Below are 7,027 nucleotides of genomic sequence, written 5' to 3'. Positions count from 1 at the left end.
ATTCTACTATAACTATTTCAAAAAAATTGAGGAGGAGGAATTTCTCCCTATCTCAGTCTATGAAACCAGAACCATCCTGATGCCAAAATCTGGCAAAGACACAACACAAAAGAAACTTGCAAGCCAATATTTCTGATGAACGTAGATGCAAAAGACTTTAACAGAGTACTAGCCAAGAAATTCTAGCAACACATTATAAAGTTAGCACAATCAAGTGGGCTTTATTCCTGCAATAGAGAATAGTTAAACACATGCAAATCAATAAATGTGATTCACAACACAAACACAATTAAGAACCGAAACTATATAATTATTTTAGAGAAAAAATATGTAATAAAATGCAACATTCCTTTATAATTAAAAACCCTTAACAAATTAGGCATTGAAGAAACATACCTCAAAATAATAAGAGCCATCTCTGACAAACCCACAACCAATGTCATACCAAATAGGCTAAAGTTGGAAGCATTCTTTGTAAGCACTGGAACAAGACAAATGTGTCCACTGTCACCATTGCTATTCAACATAGTTACTGGAGGTTGTAGCTAGAGCAATCACACAAGAAAAAGAAATAAAAGGCATCCAAATAGAAAAAGGAAAAGTCAGATTATCTGTTCTTGTTAAATATATGATTCTATACATAGAAAACACTAACAATTCCTCAAAAATACCTCATTTAAAAACTGCAGTAGCCCTTCCCCCAGCCCCAGGCGGGGCCTGGGGCCGCCAAAGCCACAGAACATGGGCTCGAGTGCCCGCCTTTGTCTCCTGGGCCCGAGCTGCTGCAGCCCTGCACCCACTGCTCACCGCAGACCTGTTTTGTGCCACAGCGCGGGGCCACCAGGACACGGATTGGGGGGTGTGGAGCCGGCAGGCGAAGCCTCAGCATGGATGTGATGGTCTCGGAGCCCCTGGAGCTCTTCCTGCAGAGCCCGCTGGTGACCTGGGTGAAAACTTTTGGCCAGTTTGGAAGTGGCAGCCAGGACAATCTGACTATGTACATGGATTTAGGGCACGGCATCTTTTTAAACCAAATCATGCTGCAAATAGATCCCAGGCCCACAAATCAATGCATTAGTAAGCATATCAACAATGATGTGAACCTTTGCATTCAGAATTTGACCATCTTGGTGAGAAACAAGACCTACTACCAGGAAGCTCTCCAGCAGCTGATTGTAATGAATTTGCCCAATGTTTTGATGATTGGCAGAGAACCACTATCTGGGAAGAGCATGGAGGAAATCAGGAAAGTGCTGCTGCTGGTGATGGGCTGTGCCATCTAGTGTGAGAGGAAAGAGGAGTTCATTGAAAGGATCAAACAGCTGGACATCGAGACCCAGGTTGGCATCGTGGCCCATATTCAGGAGGTGACTCACAATCAGGAGAACGCGTTTGACCTATAGTGGCTGGAGCTACCCGACATGGCCCTGGAGGAGCTGGAGGACCTCTCCAGGAGCATAGTGGTCCACCTGAGGAGGCTCATCAATCAGCAGGACAAGTGCACCAAGCTAATCATGGACCTCACTCAGGAGCGGGACTGTCTGCAGGCACAGCACCTACCCAGCCCTGTCAAGTCCTCCAGCACCGACTCCACTCCCAGCCTCACCAGCAGCCTCTCCAGTGAGGACAAGCAATACCTGGCCGTGGAGATGGCCGACACCAAGGCCAGGCTGCGGTGCATCCAGCAGGAGCTGGAGGAGAAGACAGAGCAGCTTATGGACACCAGGCACGGGGTGGACCAGCTGGTGCTGGAGCTGCAGAAAGTTAAGCAGGAGAACATCCACTTAGTGGCAGATGCTGGGTCTGCTCAAGCCTTTCAAGATGAGCTGGACTCCCTGTGGGAGAAGGTGAACCGCATAGAGAGGCTGGAGCTGGAGCTGACCCGCTGTAAGGAAAAGCTGCATGATGTGGACTTCTACAAGGCCCACATGGAGGAGCTGAGGGAAGATAATATCATTTTAATTGAAACCAAGGCCATGCTGAAGGAACAGCTGACTGCTGCTTGGGCCTGGGGCGATAAAGTCCGTGAGCTGGAGAAGGAGAACCTGCAGCTGAAATCTAAGCTTCGTTCCCTGGAATTGGACCAGGACACAGATAAGAAATGAATTGAAGAGCTGCTGGAAGAAAACATAGCCCTTGGGATTGCACAGAAGCAGAGCATGAACGAATCTGTCCACCTTGGCTGGGAGCTGGAGCAGCTGTCCAAGAACGCAGACTTGTCAGACACCTTCAGGAAGTCGTTTGTGTTTCAGCTGAACGAGTGTGCGTCCAGCCCCGTCCTGAAGCTGGAGAAGGAGAACCAAAGCCTCCAGAGCACCATCCAGGGGCTGCGGGACGTGTCCCTTGTGCTGGAGGAGAGCGGCCTCAAGCGCTGCAAGCTGGAGAAGGAGAACCAACAGCTCAGCAAGAAGATGGAAAAGTTACAAACCCAGCTAGAGAGAGAAAAGCAGAACCAAGATCTGGAGACCCTCAGTGAGGAGCTGATCAGAGAGAAGGAACAGCTGCAGAGTGACATGGAGACCATAAAGGCTGACAAAGCCAGGCAGATCAAGGACCCTGAGCAGGAAAAGGATCACCTCAACTGAGCTGTGTGGATGCTACGGGAGAGGTCACAGGTCAGCAGTGAGGCACACATGAAGGACATGGAGAAGGAGAACACAGCCCTCCACCAGATGGAGACCAGTGGCAAGCTCAGCCAGTTGGAGTTTGAGAAGTGGCAGCTGCACAGGGACCTGGAGCAGGCCAGGGAGAAGGGGGAGTGGGCAGAGAAGCTGGAGAGGGAGCTGCAGCCACTGCAGGAGGAGAACAAACAGCTGGCCAGGAAGCTGACCTCCCTGGAGATTGCCACTGAGAAAGTCGAGGCCCTGGAACATGAGAGCTGGGGCCTGCAGCTGGAGAACCAGACACTGAGGAAGTCTTTGGACACCCTGCAGAATGTGTCCCTGTAGCTTGAGGGCCTGGAGCACGACAACAAGCAGCTGGACACGGAGAACCTGGAGCTGCGCAGGATGGTGGAGACTCTACGCTTCACTAGCACCAAGCTGGCACAGATGGAGAGGGAGAACCAGCAGCTGGAGCATGAGAAGGAGGAGCTGAGGAGGAATGTGGAGCTGCTCAAGGTCCTGGGCAAGAAGCCAGAGGCCTGGAGCTCAGCTACCAGAGCATGAGTGCCAAGAGCCTCTGACTGCAGCAGAGCCTGGAAAGCAGCAGCTGCAAGATGCAGGCCCTGGAGAGTGAGCTGGGCGAGCTGGAGGCAGAGCTCCAGATGCTGCGTGTGGGACCTGGAGGCCCTGCAGCTGGCCAGTGCACAGCTGGAGGGGGCCAAGAAGGACAGGAAGGCCCTGGAGCAGGAGGTGGCCCAGCTCGAGAAGGACAAGAAGCAGCCAACAGAAGGAGGCCAAGCAGCTGTGGTAGCAGGTGGAGCTCAAGGACACGGTCTTGGACGACAGCACTGCTAAGCTCTCTGCTGTTAAGAAGGAGAGCCACATGCTGGACAAGGAGCTGGCCCACTGCAGGGATGTGACTGGCAAGCTGAAGGAGCTGGAGAAGGACAACCGGGACCTCACCAAGCAGGTCACTGTGCATGCCAGGACACTGATGACCCTGAGGGAGGACCTGGTGCTGGAGAAGCTGAAGAGCCAGCAGCTGAGCAGTGAGCTGGACAAGCTGAGGCAGCAACTGGAGAAAGTCAGCCTCAACAGGGAGCTGCTGCTGCAGGAGGATGACAGCAGCAGTGACACAAAATACAAGATTTTGGAGGGCAGAAATGAATCAGCATTAAAAACGCTAGCCATGAAAGAAGAAAAGACTGTGCTCCTGGAAGCACAGATGGAAGAGAAAGCGAGCCTCAATTGCCAGTTAGAGAGCGAGCCGCAGATGCTGAAGGAGTGTGAGATCCTCAGGCAGAACCAGGGAGAGGGGCAGCACTTGCAGAACTCTTTCAAACACCCTGCAGGGAAGACAGCCGCCAGTCACCAGGGGAAAGAGGCCTGGGGGCCCATCCACAAGGAAGCCACCCTGGAGCTGCTCCAAGTGAAGGACTGAGCCATCGAGCTGGAGCGGCTCTGCAAGCTGAGAAGCAGCTGCTCAAGGAACAGCTGCAGCACCTGGAGACCCAGAACGTGGCCTTCAGCAGCCAACAGAGAGCCTTCCTGCAGTAGCACACCATGCGGCTGACCCAGACTGCCAAGCTGCAGGTAGAGAACTCCACACTGAGCTCCCAGAGCACGGTGCTCAACCCTCAGTACTCACTGCTGCAGAGCCACCACATGGCCAAGGAGACGGAGAACGAGAGCCTGCAGAGGCAGCAGGAGCAGCTGACAGCGGCCCATGAGGCCCTGCTGCAGGACCACGAGCACCTGGGCATGCTGCACGAGCCAAAGCCTTAGTCAAACTCATCAAACCAGAGGAGGGTTCGAGGGAATGCTTGAAGCTCACTGCGGACAGTCCTCCCTGGCAGCTGGAGTCCTCAGACCCCGCCTTGCTGGCAGCCTCTCAGAGCACAGCCCGAGAACCCGGACACACCCCCGCACTGGGCTCCAACTATGCCGAAAAGCGTGATGCCCACAACGGGTCTGCAGGGAACGGCCTTGGGGATCTAAAACCAAAGTGAGGCTCCCCACACAGAGGCAGCCTTGACCGCACAGACGCCTCCACTGATCCGGCCGTGAGGTCCTGGCCTTTGGAGCCCGGCTCCTGGACCTGCTCAGCCTCAGCCACCACTCCAACCCCTTCCAGCTCCACCCCCATTGCCCGGCAGCCAGGCCGCACCAAAGATGACAACCTCTGCGAGCCATCTCGAGTTTGAGGTCCCCAACCACAGGCAGTATGTGTCGCGGTCAAGTAGCTTAGACAGCAGTAGAAACACATCCAGCAACAGCTCTGCTCTAAAAGGCTCCTCCGAGCCGCTCACGGCCGGTCTGAGAGCTTCAGTAGTGAAGACCTGATCCCTAGCAGGAACCTGGTCACTCTGCCCCGGGAAGCCAGCGCCCCAGCGCGCAATGCCTTCGGCCGCTACGAGTACCCCTTGCCCCGGAACGGGCCTGTCCCACAGGAGGGTGCCCAGAAGAGGGGCACAGCCCCTCCACACGCTCGGCCTCCCCCAGCAGCGAGATGGTAACCTTGGAGGAGTTCCTGGAGAGCAAGCTCCCCCACCCAAGACACCCCCAGTTGCCGGGATGCCCTGCTGAGTGACTACTTCCGGAAGGCCAGCGATCCCCCAGCCGTGGGAGGCCAGCCAGGACCACCCGCCAGGAAAGAAGGGGCCAAAATGCCTACCAGCTTTGTGGCCCCCACCGTCAAGATGGCCGCCCCGCCTCAGAGAGGAAGCGGCTGAAGCCCGGGCAGTGTGTGAAGCCAAACTCCAGGCTGACTGAGGCCGAGGCCCCACCCAGCGTGGCCCCCCGACAGGCCCAGCCCCCCCGTCTCTGGGCAGACCCGGGCAGGCCCCGGTGCCCGCAGCTTCCCACGTACCTGCGGCGCCTCCCTGAGCCGAGCCTTCCGCCTGGCCTCAGCCGACCTTCTCCCGGCCAGCGGCGCGAGGCCTGCAAACAGGAGTTCCCCCACAAGCTGGGGGCTCCCGAGGCCTCGGGGGGCAGAGAGACAGGCAGTTATACCCTGCCAAGCCCCGCACGCGCCAGCTCCCACAGCCTGGCCTAGGAGCGGACCCCACTTGTGGGAAAGGCTGGCGGCTCCTGTCAGGGCCCGGGTCCCCGCAGCCGGCCGCTGGACACGAGGTGCTTCTCCCTGGCTCCCCCAAAGGAGGAGAGGCTGGCCCCCCTGCATCAGTCCGCCACAGCCCCCGCCATTGCCGCTGCAGGTGCTGGTGCTGGCGGTGGCGGTAGCAACTCCCAGCTCCCTCACTTCTCACCTGCTGCAGCCCAAGGCGCGCCCGCACCCAGGGGAGGTGGCCACCGTCACCCCCTTCCGGGCGGGGCTCAACCTCTCAGAGGGAGATGGGGTCCCAGGGCAGGGCTGCGGCGAGGGGCTCCGGCCAAGGGCCCAGGTCTGTCTGCTGACTCGGCTCCCCACCCCGGCCGGGGCCTCGAGGACTTCAGTCGAGGGAGCAGCTCAAAGAGCACCCCGGCCTCCCCGGAGCCGGGCGGGGACCAGCAGACGGTGTGGTTCGAGTACAGCTGCGTGTGAACCGCTAGCGGCTGAGCTCGCAAACCTGAAAACTAGCGACGCGCCCTCCGACGCTCATGGCCTTTTCTCCTGCTTGCCTGCGGCGCCAGGAAAGGGTTTGGAATGAGGTGCGGGGTTCCCGTGCCTTTCTGCTGTTTGTTCTGCGAATGGAAACACTGTGCCAAGCCCCAAGAGGATGACGCTTCCAGGTGTGTAATGAGTCTTCTGTATCTTCCGCTTCCAGCAGCTGGTATCTTTGGAATAAATCTACGTCAGCATGGGGACCAATTAGGATGCGATGACAAGCTGACTTCCCCCAAAGCAGACACTACTCCAGTACGTCCCAGTACAGCACTCGTTTGCAATGTGTGGAGCTCCATTGGGCACACACATACTCAATCAGCAGGCTCACGAGGCTCCGGTCTGGCAGGCCTAAGAGCCCTCTCCCAAAGACCACTGGATCCGAGGAGAAGCCCAGACGGCCACACTACAAAGGTCTCGAGGGCCTTGGGCAGACCTCAGAGTCAGGCCTGCTGTTAAAAAACGGGAGTGCTGCTGTTCCATTCCTGGGGTCCCAAGCATTTCCCTTTACCCTTAGGACCCAGGGCGGCTGCAAGGCAGCTGGCAGCGGCCTTGGCCATTTGTCCCAAGCCTCCAGCTGGCTCCTGAGCTCTGCACCAGAGGGTTTGGGGACCACACAGGCATCTGCCTTCCTAGACTTCCCTGGCTCATTTTTCTGCCAACACTGGATCTGCCAGGCCTGGGGGTGGGGAGGGCAGGATAGAGGCTCTCACCGAGCCCCCTCCAGGCTAGGATGCATAGTGGACCGAGTGGTCACCCGGGGCAAAGCAAGGTGCAGGCTCGTTGTGTAACCTGGCCGCGGTCCCCAACTTCCCCAGTCTCA

The 7,027-nt window shown here is 57.0% G+C and overlaps 1 pseudogene across 1 annotated transcript; it reads left to right on the top strand.

The window, feature by feature from the left end:
* The first annotated feature begins 616 nt into the window (after positions 1-616).
* Positions 617-6,407, top strand: LOC116546879 (annotated as a pseudogene). Its single transcript, XR_004266871.1, has one exon. The product of XR_004266871.1 is annotated as a protein Daple pseudogene (transcript).
* Positions 6,408-7,027: the final 620 nt, after the last annotated feature.

Source organism: Sapajus apella, unplaced genomic scaffold (assembly GCF_009761245.1).
Source record: "Sapajus apella isolate SASKATOON/1434 unplaced genomic scaffold, GSC_monkey_1.0 scaffold1584, whole genome shotgun sequence".
In the NCBI taxonomy this organism is placed as follows: Eukaryota; Metazoa; Chordata; class Mammalia; order Primates; family Cebidae; genus Sapajus; species Sapajus apella.
The sequence above is the reverse complement of the archived record's forward strand: the minus strand, read 5'-3'. Positions and strand labels throughout refer to the sequence as shown.